Source organism: Staurois parvus, unplaced genomic scaffold, assembly GCF_062004578.1.
Source record: "Staurois parvus isolate SC_StPar_1 unplaced genomic scaffold, SC_StPar_1.0 ptg000544l, whole genome shotgun sequence".
Taxonomy (NCBI): Eukaryota; Metazoa; Chordata; class Amphibia; order Anura; family Ranidae; genus Staurois; species Staurois parvus.
This window is the reverse complement of record NW_028318340.1, coordinates 3,879,075-3,898,641: the sequence shown is the minus strand read 5'-3', so window position 1 is coordinate 3,898,641 and position 19,567 is coordinate 3,879,075.

The following is a 19,567-nucleotide window of genomic DNA, read 5'->3' as shown; positions in this document are numbered from 1 at the left end:
TGGCTACAATTAGTTATTTTGGCTTTGCTATACTCAGTTGAGCAGCAATTTATTTTCCAAGACTAGTCAGGTCTATCCCTAAGCCTCGTGGTTGATTGCTCCTGCCTACCTCTGGAAGAAGCCTCTAGAAATGGAGTAGGAGAATTAGCCACTGGGTTATGAATATTTATCTGACCCCAGCCAATCTTTGGAGTGAGGCCCAGAAGGTATGGATGGGAAGACAATAAATGTTTGGGAGAGTCATTCTTAAAGGGTCTTACCCCTGGAAATCAGCCTGTGTGTTACAGAAGATCTGTTAGGCCTCAGCATGTAGTAGGCTGAGGCCTTGGAGGAACGTGGTGGAAGAGGGAACCCTTTCACTGAAGAGTGTTGCAGGGAAGCTGGTTGGGGAGCTGTCTCTGGACATTGTGAGTAGGACCTTTTGCCTAGAGCTCTAGGGGTGCCAGTACTTTTAAGGTAAGACACCAGAGGTTGCTACAAAGAATATGATTGTTTGCATAGGGTCTCTGATGAACTGGATGTCCCTTCTACCTCCAGCGATATTTAAGGCAGCTATAGAAGGATTTTGCTTGATAATCTGTTCTCTATTACCTACGCATGTTTTGGAGTATCCGGAATCCTCATCCCTCTACCCACCTGTGCTCAAGTTCTGCAATGAGTCTCCCCTAGATTGAGCCTGAATTTTGTTGATGTTTTCTGGTACCTGGGCTGGCTGCCTCTGAAAAGGTAAGGGATACCTGGGTTATTTACAGTGGCCCATCTCGAGGTAAGCGCTACTCTAAGAAAAAAGTCTCTACTCCTTTAATAAGAAAACCTATGAAAGTACAGAGGCTTCCAACTTGACAATGGTTGACTTCCATGCCAGCCCTTGTAGTTTTCTCATAGCCGGTTTACTTTAAATCCAAATACTGGAAAAAACACAGATTTGTTTTCCCCTGCTTGTCACTTCTCTATTTTCTTTCCTTTTCTCTAAAAATCAATAAAATCTGTTGACCACAAAATGCTGTATGTTTGCTGGACAGACCCATAGGATTTCCTTTGTAAATTGAGCTGCAAGCCTAATATACACAATTTTCCGTATGTCTATCCTAGCGTAAAACATACAGCAAGCAGTTCAAATTGGAAAAAATAAACAACCCAAAATAAACAGGATTATTAAGTGTGATAGTTCAGCATTTACCTTTGGAGTGGACACATACTCCAATAAATAGTCCCTATAGCACTATAAGGATTTACATTCCAACATATAATTGTTATACACACATACTGTACATAAGTGTTAGGTCACCCACCACACACACACACACACAAATTATTTACCAACTAATTGGTTGTGATATTATTAGGAACAATTTTAAGATTTAACACTATATTTTGGTGAAATACTAAGAAAAGGTTTCCTGAAATTCTTACCAAAAGTATACAATTATATATTTAACACCCTTCTAGTTAGCTAGGGGGAGCTACAATCCTGATTGTTAGAGAGGAGGACAAAGTAGCAACCTGAGTGCAGTAATCAGGAGTTCAAATTTAGGTCAGGAGCTGAGAGGCTCTGCAGGCCAGCCACTCTAGAATTTACCCCTGCTCTAGAGCTTTGGAGGAAGGCCTAGAGGCAGTGGGTGGATCTAAGGAGATGCTGGCCTGTACTCCTGAGGGATCCTAGCCAATTCCCAACAGGAGGCTTGGCAAGGGGCTAAGACAACTCTAAAAAAAAAGTGAGCCTGTTCAGCTGCAACAGAGAGTTTGGGTGGAAGATAGAAGATGTGAGGATCGAGGCAGGAGCCTGGGAGGGAGCCCAGATGGAGAGAGGGGCTCATCTACAGGCACTGGAGCTGAAAAGGAGAAAAGCTCAGGACTTCACTGGCCCTCAGAACGAGAACCACTTATATAGCAGGGAAGGAGCTATACAGTTAAAAGGTCTGGTAGCAGCCACCAACCTGTCAGCAGTACAGGAAAGGATCTGAGTGAGTACCCCTGCACCCCTTGGGTGGATAGGGGAAGGAGCACTCTTGTGGAAAACCAGATTCGCTACCTACTTGGGACTGTCCACTTTTAAAGTAACAGGCACCAGATCCCCTGATCAGGGATACCTCCAGATTGCTGGGTGAAGGTAGAGGAGTTCATCTAGGATCTGGAGTGGTATATTAAGGAGACATTGGCTATCTCTCCTACAAAGACTGTGTTGCAGTAGAGGCTAGTAAACAGTTTCAGGAAGTTGTCCTTAGTTCATCAGTTCCCTTGCACATCCTGTACACCCCTAACCCTATCCCAGTTCGAATCCCCTAAATACAAACAACAAAACCAAAGCTCAAAGACTGATCTCTGACTCTGGATGCAAGCTTGTGTGAAGATCATGTTGCCTGGCTATGCAGGACTATAGGGGGACCCAAATATTAAGCAACCTCTATAGGGGGTACTGCTACATATAAGAAAGCTGAACATTAACAAGCCACTGAACCATTTGGGGCTTTACTCAACTTGAATTCTGGCCAAGGGCAATAAGAAAGAGGTGAGAGATTGGTATGCATTATAAAAATGCCAGTTTGATGTGATTGGCAAACAAGATTAAAATCCAAAGACCTCTGGCTGTGTTTTCCCTCTAATGTGAGTCTAAGAGTGACTACAAAGAATCTTCATCTATTCATTATGATAGCATTGACTTCATTGTAATGTCAATGGTCATTTCCAGAAGAAAAGGAACATTTGGAAGGTCAGGAATTGGGGTTGCACACTGTGCACTGTGCATTGCGCACCCCTAAACCCTGCACTCTGTACACAGAGCACCCCTGAACTTTGCACTCTGTACGTAGCATACTACTAAACCCTGCACTCTGTATGTAATGCACTCCTGAACCCTGCACTCTGTGTGCAGCAAACCCCTATACCCTGCACTCTATATGTAGCACACCTCTGACCTCTGTACTGTATACATAGGGCACCCCTGGAACTGCACTCTGTACATAGCACACCCCTGAACTTGGCATTCTGTACATAACACACTATTGAACTCTGCATCCTGTACATAGCGTATTCCTGAACTCTGCATTCTGTACATAGTGCATTCCTGAACCCTGCACGCTGTACGTAGCACTCACCAGATACAACTGGCTCTTTAAGGGCAACCATACTGCTGATGCAGCCAACAATGAAATTGAGTTTAACACCCCTGATCTAAAAGGTCATTTCCATAACACTGTGTCTAGATTACAGGAAGTAAGGGGAAATCTCCCCAATGGGACACAGATGGCACAAAAAAACTGAGAGGGATTCTAACCCTTCCCTATTGGAAAATTACATAAAAGTATTTAGGCTTTTGATATACTTTACTTTTTTGAGCTTACACCATGTCCAAGTTTCTACTTTATTATTAAAGCCAAATCTTTTCAGAATTATTTTGGGGAGCCTATCTTTGTTCTCAGTTTTGAATTGCCTTCTGCAGGTCATGGGCTATCTTCTCTCACTAATTATATAAATGATGAAGCGCTCAACTTATATCCTTCCATAATAAATTTAAATAATAATCAATCTACAAAAATCTAGTGCAAAATCCCCCACATAAATTATACATCCCCTAGTGGTCAATAGTGATATTCAACAGAATGACACTTAAACTGTGCAAAGTGACAAATATTATACAAAATATAATGCAAGATCAAATTCAAAAATTATTAGTGATGCCACACTGTGCAAAATAATAAATACCTTCCCTCACAATACGGGCTCAAAAACAGGGCGCATATGCAAGAGAAGAACAGACCTCCATAGTGCAACACTATTTTAATGCACTCAAGGTTAAGATAACAAAAACGCACTCACATATCCTCCAACAGAGAGAAGCAATTTCCCATGTGCTATGGGTATACTCAGGTGTACCAAGATGGCGTCCGAACCCGGAACCGGAAGTACGTCACCCCTATGACCGGAAATACGTCGACGCGTTGCGCCACGATCACGTGGCTTCTTCAGGATCCTGTATTTGAGAGGAACCCATTGCTTGGAGGAGGATCTTGATTAAAATCGGTGGAGGCAGTGGAGTATCAATATCCTGGCAGATATATACAGTCATGGCCGAAATTGTTGGCACCCTTGATATTTCTCCAGGAAATCATGTATTTCTCACGAAACGTATTGCATTAACACATGTTTTGCTATACACATGTTTATTCCCTTTGTGTGTATTGGGACAAAACAAAAAAAGGGAGGAAAGAAAGCAAATTCGACATAATGTCACACAAACCTCCAAAAATGGGCTGGACAAAAGTATTGGCACCCTTTCACAACTGCGGATAAATAAGAATGTTACAAGCATGTGATGCTCCTGTAAACTCACCTGGGGCAAGTAACAGGTGTGGGCAATATAGAAATCACACCTGAAAGCAGATAAAAAGGAGAGACGTTCACTTAACCTTTGCATTGTGTGTCTGTCTGTGCCACACTAAGCATGGACAACAGAAAGAGGAGACGAGAACTGTCTGAGGACCTGAGAACCAAAATTGTGGCAAAATATCAACAATCTCAAGGTTACAAGTCCATCTCCAGAGAACTAGATTTGCCTTTGTCCACAGTGCGCAACATTATCAAGAAGTTTGCAACCCATGGCACTGTAGCTAATCTCCCTGGTCGTGGACGGATGAGGAAAATTGATGAAAGATTGCAACGCAGAATAGTCCGGATGGTGGATAAGCAGCCCCAAACATGTTCCAAAGACATTCAAGCTGTCCTGCAGGCTCAGGGAGCATCAGTGTCAGCGCGAACTATCCGTCGACATTTAAATGAAATGAAACGCTATGGCAGGAGACCCAGGAGGACCCCACTGCTGACACAGAGACATAAAAAAGCAAGACTACAGTTTGCCAAAATGTACTTGAGTAAGCCAAAAGCCTTCTGGGAAAACGTCTTGTGGACAGATGAGACCAAGATAGAGCTTTTCGGTAAAGCACATCATTCTACTGTTTACCGAAAACGGAATGAGGCCTACAAAGAACAAAACACAGTACCTACGGTAAAATATGGTGGAGGTTCAATGATGTTTTGGGGTTGTTTTGCTGCCTCTGGCACTGGGTGCCTTGACTGTGTGCAAGGCATCATGAAATCTGAGGATTACCAAAGGATTTTGGGTCGCACTGTAGGGCCCAGTGTCAGAAAGCTGGGTTTGCGTCCAAGATCCTGGGTCTTCCAGCAGGACAATGACCCCAAACATACGTCAAAAAGCACTCAGAAATGGATGGCAAAGAAGCGCTGGAGAGTTCTGAAGTGGCCAGCAATGAGCCCAGATCTAAATCCCATTGAACACCTGTGGAGAGATCTTAAAATTGCTGTTGGGAAAAGGTGTCCTTCCAATAAGAGAGACCTGGAGCTGTTTGCAAAGGAAGAGTGGTCCAAAATTCCGGGTGAGAGGTGTCAGAAGCTTATTGATGGTTATAGGAAGCGACTGATTTCAGTTATGTTTTCCAAAGGGTGTGCAACCAAATATTAAGTTAAGGGTGCCAATACTTTTGTCCAGCCCATTTTTGGGGTTTTGTGTGACATTATGTCATATTTGCTTTTCTGCCTCTGTTTTATATTTGTTCCAATACATACAAAGGGAATAAACATGTGTATAGCAAAACATGTGTTAATGCAATACCTTTTTTGTGTGAAATACTTGATTTTCAGGAAAAATATCAAGGGTGCCAACAATTTCGGCCATGACTGTATTATATATATATAAAGCTTTGTGACCCGCAAAGGTCGAATGTGGAAAGTGAGGGGGCACTTTGGCTATTAATGAGGGGAGTCACTTCAAGAGTCACGAAGAGCACAATTGCAGCATGGAGTGAAATCATAACCACAGTGTATTGAACACTTTTATTATTTTGCACAGTGTGGCATCACTAATAATTTTTGAATTTGATCTTGCATTATATTTTGTATAATATTTGTCACTTTGCACAGTTTAAGTGTCATTCTGTTGAATATCACTATTGACCACTAGGGGATGTATAATTTATGTGGGGGATTTTGCACTAGATTTTTGTAGATTGATTATTATTTAAATTTATTATGGAAGGATATAAGTTGAGCGCTTCATCATTTATATAATTTGTTTGCACATATCTGTAGGTATAAAGAATAGGTGATAGCAGCTTACTTTTGATCACTAGGTTCTGTGGAGCGCAGGGGGATTTTTTGTATATTTATATCTTCTCTCACTGTTAGACTAGTACACCGAACATTATGACCACTGACAGGTAAAGTGAATAACATTGATTATCTTGTTACAATAGCATTTGAAAGTGGGTGGGACATATATGGCAGTAAGTGACCATGTTGTACCTGAAGTTGACGTATTGAAAGCAGAAAAAAATGGACAAGCGTTAGGACTGAGCGACTTTGACAAGGGCCACATTGTAATGGCTAGACAATTGGGTCAGGGCAACTCCAACACTGCAGCTCTTGTGGGATTTTCCCAGTCTGCAGTGTTCAGATCCTACTAAAAGTGGTCCAAGGAAGGAAAATGGTGAAACAAAGACAGGGTGATGGGTGACTAAGGCTCATTGATGCATGTGGGAAAAAAAGACTGGCCCGTGTAGTCTGATGCAATAGAAGACCTACTGTGACTCAAGCTGCTGACAAAGTTAATGCTGGTTCCAATAGAAGGGTGTCAGAACACACATTGCAGTTTGTTGCATATGGGGGCTGCATAGTCACAGAACAATCAGGGTGCCCAAGCTGACCTGTGTCCATATACAGTGGGCATGTGAGTGCCTACAATGAGCATGTGAACTGGTCTGATGAATCACATTTTCTTTTACATCATGTGGACGGCTGGGTGCATGTGCATTGCTTACCCTGGGAAGAGGTGGCACCAGGATGCGCTATGGGAAGAAGACAAGCTGGCAGAGGCAGTAATGTGCTACTGACAGCTTCATGCAAGACACCACAGCATACCTTCAGAGGTCTAGTGGAGTCCATGCATCAACAGGGCAGGGCTGTTTTGGTGGCAAAAGCGGAATCTACTCAATATTAGGTGGGTGATCATAATGTTATGGCTTATCAGTATATTGCTTCAATGCAGCCACTGGGGTGTATTTACTAAAGCAGGAGAGTGAAAAATCAAGCTCACTTCTGCAAAGAAACCAATCAGTTTCCAGGTTTTATTGCCAAACCTCAATTGAACAAGCTGAGGTTAGAAGCTGATTTTTTTCTATGAAGAAGTGAGCTGCGCTCTCCAGCTTTAGTAAATAAACCCCATGGAGTCATAATGGGCATGATCTTCACATTCATGGATGCTGTTAGATTTATGTTGCCTTCATAATGGTACACAATGTTACATGGCCATACTTAGCGTATATTTGGTTGTGCCACCATGTTTACATAGCTTACACTGTGGCAAATGTGTGTCCAATGGTTTAAGGTTTCTCTTGACATCTGAAATAAAGCAAAGTCATATTGCTAAATCCTGTTTTCTAATCAAGTCCATAAACTATAGAACCTTTTCCTAGAATTTGAAGGTGGACCTTGTGATTAAATCTACTGTTCCACAATGCACAATTCTGCTATAGCTTCCACAGAACTGAAAGGTTTAAAATTCCACTTAATCCTCAGTTTCTTTATAAAGAACTCCATCAATATTTATGCAATTGATTTTTGTTCTTGACATTTATATTTCAAGTGAAATACATGTGATCATTTCTTGATGAAGACTTTTTCTTAAATATATTTAAAAAACTCTTACCACAGCATTTTAATTGTAATTCAGTTTGCATGGTCAATTAACCTTCACAGCTCCCTAGAGACAGCCTGGATTTTAAAAGACATCGCTGATAATTATAGTTTTCAGGAAATGTAATTAATTGACATTTAATTTGCAACTGAAAAAACTTCATTGGCAGACATTTTCCTTACAAGCTGTTGATATAGAATTTATGGCAGGAACTGTGTATGTGTTTTTATATGTGTGTCTGTGCATCTTGTATCTTTTATTTAAATCATACATTGTTTTTTTCCCCTTCAACAGGAATATATATATATACTGTATATATACACTGCTCAAAAAAATTAAAGTAACACTTTTTAATCAGAGTATAGCATCAAGTCAATTAAACTCCTGGGATATTGATCTGGTCAGTTAAGTAGCAGAGGGGGTTGTTAATCAGTTTAGCTGATTTGGTGTTAATGAAATTAACAACAGGTTCACTAGATGGGCAACAATGAGACAACTCTCAAAACAGGAATGGTTTTACAGGTGGAGGCCACTGACATTTTTTTCCCTACTCATCTTTTCTGACTGTTTTTCACTAGTTTTACATTGGGCTAGGGTCAGTGTCACTACTGGAAGCATGAGGCGAAACCTGGACCCTACAGAGGTTGCACAGGCAGTCCAACTCCTCCAGGATAGCACATTAATACATGCCATTGCCAGAAGGTTTGCTGTGTCTCCCAGCACAGTCTCAAGAGCATGGAGGAGATTCCAGGAGACAGGCAGTTACTCTAGGGGAGCTGGACAGGGCCATAGAAGATTCTTAACCCATAAGCAGGACCGGTATCTGCTCCTTTGTGCAAGGAGGAACAGGATGAGCACTGCCAGAACCCTACAAAATGACCTCCAGCAGGCCACCGGTGTGAATGACTCTGACCAAACAATCAGAAACAGACTTCATGAGGATGACCGGAGGACCCGATGTCCTTTAGTGGGCCCTGTGCTCACTGCCTGGCACCATAGAGTTCGACTGGCATTTGCCAATGAACACCAGAATTGGCAGGTCCACCACAGGCGCCCTGTGCTTCTCACAGATGAGAGCAGGTTCTCCCTAAGCACATGTGACAGACATGAAAGGTTCTGGAGAAGCCGTGGAGAACATTATGCTGCCTGTAACATCATTCAACATGACCGTTTTTGTGGTGGGTCAGTGGTGGCCTGGTGAGGCATATCCTTGGAGGGACGCACAGACCTCTACAGGCTAGACAATGGCACTCTGACTGCCATAAGGTATTGGGATGAAATCCTTGGACCCATTGTCAGACCCCACACTGGTGCAGTGGGTCCCGGGTACACAACAATGCCCAGCCTCATGTGGCCAGCATATGCAGGCAGTTCCTAGTGGATGAAGGAATTTATACCATTGAATGGCCCCCACGCTCACCTGACCTAAATCCAATAGAACACCTCTGGGATATCGTGTTTCGGTCCATCTGACCCTGCCAGGTTGCACCTCAGACTGTCCAGGAGCTCAGTGATGCTCTGGTCCAGATTTGGTTAGGGAACAAGGGACCAGGAGTGGAGAGTGTGGCCTTGGCAGGCTTCTGGGACAGAAGTTATCTCTTTTCTGTATTGCAAACACTCAGCAAAGTCTCAGAATTGTTCCCAATAGAAACAGCTAGATGTGTTCTTCTGACTTACTTCTAAGGGCAGAGGTGAGGTTCTCCATAATCTCTATATCATTCACCCTAGCAAAAAATTGACTCAACATGGCTGGGTTTGTTCCCAGACACTGGGATTTCCTTGACAGCGGAGTCAGATCAAAGGGTCTGCTGCAGGGTTGTTAGAGCAATGTCCGTAAATTGTGTTATCATTTGGGAGACCTGTTGCCAGAAAAAGACCATCCCAAAAAAAAGTGCAATAAGGTGTCTACATGGGTATTACAATGGGAAGAATTCGGTGAGGATTGAAAGTCCCTTACACCCATGATACAATTTGTTGGATAAACTGCTGTTGTCCATGCAAGGTAGTAAATACAGGGTTGGACAAAATTATGGAAACACCAGGTAAAAGAACAAAATTGTTACCTAATATGGTACTGGACCACCTTTGGTACCCAGGTCGGCCTGAATTCTCCTTGACAAATATAAGTCTTGGATGGTGTGTAATGGAATTTGATACCACTCTTCATGCAAAACCTTTCCAGTTCTCTCAGAGATGCCAGAGGTGGAAAAAGCCCGAACCTTGTTCTCCAAAATTGACCATAGTAGCTCTATGATATGTTATTATCACCATTATTTAAGCAAATACACATAATGTATTATTTAATTATTTTATCTAATATTAAAAATCTGTATTAAGAATATTTAAAGGGAAATACACAGAGGGGCCTGAAAATGTGTGTCTCTCTTATTGCCTGCTGTGTTCATGGCCAGTTCCATCTTAATGCAAGAATAATAGCACAGCTGATTCAAATGGAAAAGCACAGCAAGCCCAGAGACAAAGCTTATTTTAATTGAACATTTTCACAATAGTGTGAATGGTAGATCATCTTTGAAAAAAAACTGGAAAGCTAACATTTTCTGATTTATTTTTTCCATTGGCAAATTCATCTAGTTCACTCTAAGCTAAACACTAGAGATATAAAAAAAAATCAGTAATAAATAATGTTATTGATGATTGACTAGGGTTTGTTATTTTCTCGGATGCGTTGCTTGAAATAAAAATTAGGCTTTATGGCATTTTGTACATATAACAGACATGGAAGCTTAAAAATAAATACAAGGTACATTTACAATTATATTACAAAACCAACATCCTTGATTCAGATCCCTTGTACAAAATATTTACATATCTTCAGTATTCAAAGAAGTGCTTCTTTATTACTAAGAACAGGATTACTATACCCATAAGCTTTCTATGATTGTTTCATGGCTATTGTGTATAAATAATCAGAGCAAGTGGGAATCACTGAATACAAAGGTGCAAATACAAAATTTATATTAGAATTTTCTGAACATGATCACAATAGAGAAATAGATGGACTGGTAGAAATGTGTAAAATATATTTTTTGTACCGGAACGCCGGTGAATGCAGTTTCTGCACCTCCAATGCTGAAAGTATGTAATGCCAAGGGGTGCTACAGTGTGCTGGAGGTCTATTGATGCTGGATGCTGGGGATCTATTATCTCTGGGGATCTATTGTTGTCGGGGAGGTATTTTTCTGCTGGTGGGGGGATATATTGTTGTTGGGGGGATTTTATGTTTTTGGGGTCTATTGGTACTGGGGGGTCTCTATTGTTGTGTGTGGGGTCTGTTTTTGCTGGGGGGAATATACTGTTGTTGGGGAGGTCTTTTGCTGCTGGTGAGGGAATCAGTAGTTGCTGGGGGGATTTTATGTTGCTGGGAGGGTCAATTATTGGTGGGAGAAATCAACTGTTGAAGGCAGGGTCTATTGATGCTAGCCACTGTGAGATCTGTTGTTGCTGGTGGGGGTGTAGCAATCATGCACACAGAGATGGATGTGAACCTCCATTTTGGCAACGGATCATCCATCTTGTATAATTATCTCTCTCTCTCTCTGTCCTCATCCCCCCTCCCTCTCTGTTGAGTGACATGTGGTCTGTGTGTGTTTGCCGAGATCACAGGCAACACACTCAGTGGGAGGGCGTCCTGGCTATAAAACCTCACTAGCTAGGTGCCCCCCTGTCTAAGAAACTCTTGTTTGGAAAGATATCGTAAAAGTGTAAACCTAGTCCCTCATTGAACTTCAAAAGACCTTCCAAGGGGTTGTAAAAACAGACTTACTTTTAAAAACTCATTTTTTCATATAAGTTGATATCTTCACGTAGGACATAATTACCTAAACATGTAGCCCATATTCGGACGGCTCAATTTGAGACCATTCTCCTGGTATTGTGCACCCTTATCTGACACATACCGGAGAGCAGAAAATTATATCTCCTGAACCATTCACACGAATATTTCATATTTCATATCTAACCGTTCCGCAGATGCATCTGCATATTAATCTACTAGGGGCACGCTGCTAAACGCCCCGAGAATAAGTTATGAATCATAATAGAAGCTATGAGAGTTTCTTGGTCATAACTTAGGTCTCCACCTAAGCAAGTACTTTAACCCTCTAACTTCTTTCTGTTATCTCTTTGCTGTGCTATTGTTCTCTGTATATTTAAATATATATATTGGCTACATCTTTTTCTGTAAAACATTTTCTACTAAAACTCTCTAACGACCTACTAACTGCAAAAGCCAACGGCCACTATTCAATACTCCTACTACTCGACCTCTCCGTGGCTTTTGACACGGTTGACCATCCCCTCCTCAAAAAAAAAACTACACTCTCTTGGCCTCAGAGACTCCGCTCTCTCCTGGTTCTCCTCCTATCTATCGCAGCGCTTCTTCAGTGTTACCTATAACGCTGCCACCTCCTCTTCACTCCTTCTCTCTGTAGGGGTCCCTTAAGGTTCTGTCCTTGGACCCCTTCTCTTCTCCATCTACACCTCCTCCCTTGGTCACTTGATAAACTACCACGGCTTCAATTACCATCTCTATGCTGATGACACGCAAATCTATCTGTCTACCCCTCACCTCACCCCTTCAGTCTCCACCCGCATCGCTAGCCTACTAAGTGACATATCGGCTTGGATGTCACTCCACTTCCTCAAACTCAACCTTTCCAAAACTGAGCTCCTAGTATTCCCCCCTGCCCGTGCCTCCTCCACTGACTTCACCATAAATATTGATAACACAATCATTAGTTCATCCCCTCATGCCAGGGTACTAGGTGTAATCCTAGACTCCCATCTGTCCTTCCAGCCCCAGATCCAGTCGCTGACAAAATCATGCAGACTTCACCTCCACAAAATCTCTAAGATACGACCATTCCTAACCCCGGAAACCACTAAGCAACTTATTCACTCCTTTGTCATATCACGCCTCGACTATTGTAACTCCCTCCTCATTGGCCTACCTCATTGCAGGCTATCCCCCCTTCAGTCTATCATGAATGCTGCTGCCAAACTCATCCACCTCACTAACCGCTCTGTATCTGCCACCCCTTTCTGCAAAATCCCTCCTCTGGCTCCCAGTTGCCCAACGGATAAAATTCAAAACACTAACTATGACATACAAAGCCATCCACAACACTGCCCCAATTTACATATACGATTTTATCTCTAAATATCACCCAAACCGTACATCCCGCTCCTCGCAAGACCTCCTACTCTCTAGCTCCCTTAATGTCCTCCTCCCATGCTCGTCTCCAAGACTTCCCAGGGTGTCACCCATCCTCTAGAACTCTCTACCCCAATCTATCAGACTATCACCTACTCTACTTACCTTTAGGCGATCATTGAAAACCTATCTCTTCAGAGAAGCCTATCCCGCCCTCTGCTAATACCGGAATCCTCTACACTTCCAACCACTCCATCCCCCACAGTTTTACCTATTGTACCACTCACCCCTCCCTCCTCTATTGTAAGCTCCAAGGAGCAGGGCCCTCAATTCCCTCTTGTATTGAACTGTATTGTTACTTTACTGTCTCCCATTATAATGTAAAGTGCTGAGCAAACCGTTGGCGCTATATAAATCCTGTATAATAATATAATAATAATAAATATTTTTATTGCATCCTTTCACCTTTTAGTAATAAATCTTACTTTCTGAAAGTGTTGAATTGTTTCTAACGCTCTTTAATGCAAACTACGAATTCCTGCCTCTAAAGAGCGCTACTGTGTGTGTGTTTAACCCTCTGTATAACCTGCCTGCGGTGACAGTCGTATACAGATGATTATCCAACCATCATAGTGTTATTGTTGATATTGCCGAGTTTCCTCTTTCTCTGTACAAAAAGGAGGTGGTGGCAGTGTGAAGGGTTAATTGCATAATTAACCTGACCCAGTAAAAATCGCTTTCAGGCTGCAAGTACACCAATTGTGGACCATTAGCTGGAAAATCTGTGTGCACAGTGCAGCTGGGTGTGGCATTGATATTCACATTTTAGATTGGCTAGTCCTTCGGTCACGAGTTTGGTGAGAAGGGCTGGGGTCTGACGCCACGATCGTCACAGGGGGGTCTATTGTGGCTGGTGTGGATCTATTGTTTCTGGGTGTATTTTGTTGTGGGGGTCTATTATTGCTGGGGGTCTATATTTGCTGAGAGGGGTCTATTGTTGCTGGGGGGTCTCTTTTTGCTTAGAGGAACCTATTGTTGCTGGGGAGATCAATTGTTGCTGAAGGGGTCCATTGTTGTTGGGAGTGATCTCTTGTTACGGGGGTCTACTGTTGCCAGGGGGGTCTGTTGTTGTTGGCTGCAGGGGACCTATTTTACTGTCTTTGATTAGCAAGTTCCATATTAGCACCAAAAAATTATATTTTGTTCTTCTCAGAAAGGGGGAGCACCTGCACCTATTATCTGAGAAAAAAGAAACCCTCCATATTTCTCAAGGGTACTCAAACACACTATATTGCCAAAAGCATTGGGACGTCTGCCTTTACATGCACATTTATGGCATCCCAGTCTTAGTCCGTAGGGCTCAGTATTGAGTTGGTCCACCCTTTGCAGCTATAACACGTCAACTCTTCTGGGAAGGCTGTCCACAAGGTTTAGCAGAGTGTCTATGGAAATATTTGACCATTCTTCCAGAAGCACATTTGTGAGGTCAGGCACTGATGTTGGACGAGAAGGCCTGGCTTGCAGTCTCCGCTCTAATCCATCCCAAAGGTGTTCTATTGGGTCGAGGTCAGGACTCTGTGCAGGCCAGTCAAGTTTCTCCACCCCAAACTCGCTCATTCATGTCTTTATGGACCTTCTTTGTGTACTTAGTGCGCAGTCATGTTGGAACAGGAAGGGGCCATCCCCAAAGTATTCCCACAAAGTTGGGAGCATGAAATTGTCCAAAATGTCTTGGTATGCTGATGCCTTAAGAGTTCCCTTTATTGGAACTAAGGCACCAGGCCCAACCCCTAGAAAACAACCCCACACCATAATCCTCCCTCCACCAATCTTTACACTTGGCACAATGCAGTCAGGCAAGTACCGTTCTCCTGGCAACCGCCAAACCCAGACACATTCATTGGATTGCCAGACAGAGAAGAGTGATTCTTCACTCCAGAGAACATGCCTCCAATGCTCTAGAGTCCAGTGGAGGCGTGCTTTACAGCACTGCATCCAATGTTTTGCATTGCACTTGGTGATGTAAGGCTTGGATGCAGCTGCTCTGCCATGGAAACCCATTCCATGAAGCTCTCTATGCACTGTTGTGTTATTCTGAAGGCCACACGAAGTTTGGAGGTCTTTAGCGATTGACTCTGTAGACAGCTGCGTTGACCCTGCTCTGTCATTTTACGTGGTCTACCACTTTGTGGCTGAGTTGCTGTTGTTCTCAGTTGCTTCCACTTTATTATAATACCACCAAGAGTTGACCATGGAATATTTAGTAGCAAGGAAATTTCACAGATGGACAGGTGGCAACCTATCACGGTACCACGCTTGAAGTCACTGAGCTCCTGAGAGTGACCCATTCTTTCACAAATGCTTGTAGAAGCAGTCTACATGCCTTGGTGTTTAATATTTTAAACACCTGGGGCTATGGAAGTGATTGAAACACCCAAATCCAATGATTTGGAGGGGTGTCCCAATACTTTTGGCACTATAGTATATATGTATGCTAGTGCGTATACAGTTATATTCATAAAATTTGGACACAGGCACAATTTTAGATTTTGTCAGGTATTTACCAAAACATATTCAAGCTACAGTTATATACTGGATATGGGCTGAAAGTGCACACTCTCAGGTTTAATTTGAGGGTATGTACATCCAAATAGGAGGAAAGGTTGAGGAATTACAGCTCTTAAGGGTAGCCACCCCCCTTTTTCAAGGGACCAAAAGCAAATGGACGTTTGAATCAAAAGCTGTTTTATGGCCAGGTTTGGGCTACTCCTTCGTTATTTCTTCATCAGTTAAGCAGGTAAAAGGTCTGGAGTTGATTCCAAGTGTTGTATTTGCATTTGGAATCTATTGCTGTGAACCTACATCATGCGTTCAAAGGAGCTGTACATTCAAGTGAAACAGGCCATTGTAAGGCTTCCAAAATGAAACAAATCCATCAGAGAGATAGCAGCAACATTAGTAGTGGCCAAATCAACAGTTTGGTACATTCTGAGGAAAGAAGAACGCACTGGTGAGCTCAGCAATGTAAAAAGGCATGGACGTCCATGGAAGACAACAGTGGTTGGATGATCACAGGATCCTCTCTATGGTAAAGAAAAACCCGTTCAAAACATTCAGACAAGTGAAAGACACTCTCCGGGAGGTGGGCGCATCATTGTCAAAGTCTACAATCAAGAGAAGACTTCACAAGAGCAAATACAGAAAGTTCACCACAAGGTGCAAACCATTCATAAGGCAGAAAAGGCAGAAAGCAGAAAAGACAACAAATACTGCTCTCTCTGCTTCTGCTCTCTCAATTTCTCTCAAAATGTCTGAAATAGTTAATTTTTACCGTTTTTCAGTGCATTCTGGGCATTTTGGAAGGTCTCTTGATGTTATCGTTAAAAAAACGCTTCTAAATGCAAAAGCTCATAAACGCGGTATGCAAACACGGCTAAACAGACATTTTTTAACCTACGTTTTCCAGCAGTCAGTTTCCATCATTCAGAAGAGTTTTCCAAATGTCCCGTGTACATGGAACCTTAAAAGAGAAAAGGCCCCTTTGATTAGAGACTGCAACTTGAGTCCTGTGATGTTTAAAGTTCCTGATATGATGGTTTTTGCTGTCTTCTGCTAGCAATGGTAGGGCCCACAAGTATCAGTAAATACTGGTAATTCAATGAAGTGAGACAGATAATCCATGGAACTGCTCAATAGCAAATGTTACATAGTTACATAATTAGTCTGGCTGAAAAAAGACAAAAGTCTATCCAAAAGTCTCCTGGTAACTGAGGTGTAAAAATGTCTGCATGCAGTGTCTCTAGAGTGATGAGAGAAAGAGGTTGGGTATCCGCCCGCTCACTCATCCTATGGATAGCACAATCTCCTAGGAACAAGAGTTTTTGCCTAAGCTCTGGGCTCTTTGAAGGATAGTGCAGAATTACTGCCTGAGGGCCTGTTAGCGTGGTGAGCAGAGATGTCTGTGTGAAGACCAGACAGTGACAGTCCTGATGCAGAGAAGCCAGTGTGGTTATTGGCATCACCGTTGTGCTAAACTAAGGACTAGCAGTCCCTCGGTGTTCAGCTCTGAATCCCATGCCAAGAGAGCGAGACAGTCCCTTGCTGTAGAATATATCTGCTTTCCCAGCATCCTTCTCATTCCCCAGCTCTCTGGTAGTAGTAGTTCAATCAGCACTCAGGAATACAATATGTATTGGCTATAGGACTACAAGTCCCAAGATCATTTGCTGTCAGAAAAACTGAATCCACTCTGCTAACAGGAAGGGATGTAGCAGTCCCAGTACTGGGCACTAAGGGGAAAAAGTATTAATCATAGTCTCATCTGTAAATGTCCCCGAATGGCATATTGTTATAGCCAGCACCTGTCTACATTATTTTCAAGTATTTATTCTTAACTCAAAAAAGTCCCTTCTATTGCTTTCAGCCTCTTTCTAATCCCCAAATTCGTAAAGGGTGGCTACACTTATTCTCCATGGTGCCATCGTATGTAGGCATGTAACTGCCCTCTGGCTCCCGAGATGGACTAGGGACTATTAACTATGGGATTATTCCAAACGGAAGAGGTTTGGGAGCTCACACAAGACTTCACAAGGAGGCAGACAGAGTAAGGTCCGTTTCACATTGGCTTCAGCTTATATAAGAACAGTGTGAACAGCAAGCTCTGACAAAGCCACATATCCTAATGGGAGTGCTGATTTCCACTAGCAGCCTCAAGAACCTATGAAGCTTGTTGAAAGCCTGCTGAAGTCTGCTAGCAGCTTGCCTAAAGTGGCAACCAACACTCCCTTTAGGATCTGTGTTCAACATTTACAATATGGTATTGAATGGTACTTTAAAAGCTTCAACAAAGCTTCCTGAAAGTTCTGCAAATGCTTTGTCAAAACTTGCTGTTCACATGACTCTTATACAAGCTGAAGCCTGTGTGAAACAAGCCATAGAAACTATTTCATGAAAAAAATACAGGACCATTAAATAGTGAATGTGACAGAGGTGAGGCTGGAACAGAACACAAGCGGAGATCAAGAGGGATTTTCGGGCCCCTGACCAAGGGGTTCTTTATTTTGGAGAGATGAAAAACAGGGAGTCAGATAAGGGAAAGTATACAAGGCAATAATTCCAACACTGTGAGGGACATGCAGAAATAAAACAGGGTTGCAATAGGGCACATCGAGGGATACATCCAGAGCACAAGGCAGCAACCTAGTACAGCAGGGAATTAGTCCAGAATCGAAGGGCACAGTGAGCAGCAGGCCACATTCACAGTCCAGGGTCACAGGGCAACAGTTCAGGTACAAGGGACAGGCGATAATCTGGTACAGCAAGGACTTTGTCCAGAGTCACAGGGCAACAGTGAGTAGCAGGCCACAACCTAGTACAGCAAAGTCCAGGGGCACAGGGCAGAAATTTAGTACAGCAGGGTATGACAAAGCTAGGGTAAAGTCCAGAACACAGGGCACGGTTCTTGGCACAGCAAGAGTTTAAGTCCATCACACGGGGCAGGGATCCTGGCCCAGCAAGCATTTAAGTCCAGCACACAAGGCAGTAATCCAGCAGAGTATGATACAGCATGGGTACAGTCCAGCACACAGGGCAGGGATCCTGGAACAGCAAGAATTTAGGTCCAGCACATAGGGCAGGGTTCCTTGCACAGCTAGAATTTAGGTCCAGCACATAGGGCAGGGATCGTGGCACAGCAAGAGTTTAGGTCCAGCACACAGGGCAGGGATCTTTGCACAGCAAATTTTAGGTCCAGCACACAGGGCAGGGATCCTGAAACAGCAAGAGTTTAGGTCCAGCACACAGGGCAGGGATCCTGGAACAGCAAGAGTTTAGGTCCAGCACATAGGGCAGGGATCGTGGCACAGCAAGAGTTAAGGTCCAGCACACAGGGCAGGGATCGTGGCACAGCAAGAGCTTAGGTCCAGCACACAGGGCAGGGATCCTGGAAAAGCAAGAGTTTAGGTCCAGCACACAGGGCAGGGATCCTGGCACAGCAAGAGTTTAGGTCCAGCACATAGGGCAGGGATCCTGGCACAGAAAGAGTTTAGGTCCAGCACATAGGTCAGGGATCCTGGCACAGCAAGAGTTTAGGTCCAGCACATAGGGCAGGGTTCCTGGCACAGCAAGAGTTTAGGTCCAGCACATAGGTCAGGGATCCTGGCACAGCAAGAGTTTAGGTCCAGCACACAGGGCAGGGATCCTGGCACAGCAAGCATTTAAGTCCAGCATACACGGTAGTAATCCAGCACAGCAGAGTATAATACAGCATGGGAACAGTCCAGCACACAGGGCAGGGATCCTGGCACAGCAAGAGTTTAGGTCCAGTACACAGGGTAGGTATCTTGGCATAGCAAGAGTTTAGGTCCAGCACACAGGGCAGTGATTCTGGCACAGAAAGAGTTTAGGTCCAGCACATAGGGCAGGGATCCTGGCACAGAAAGAGTTTAGGTCCAGCACATAGGGCAGGGATCCTGGCACAGAAAGAGTTTAGGTCCAGCACATAGGTCAGGGATCCTGGCACAGCAAGAGTTTAGGTCCAGCACATAGGGCAGGGTTCCTGGCACAGCAAGAGTTTAGGTCCAGCACATAGGTCAGGGATCCTGGCACAGCAAGAGTTTAGGTCCAGCACACAGGGCAGGGATCCTGGCACAGCAAGCATTTAAGTCCAGCATACACGGTAGTAATCCAGC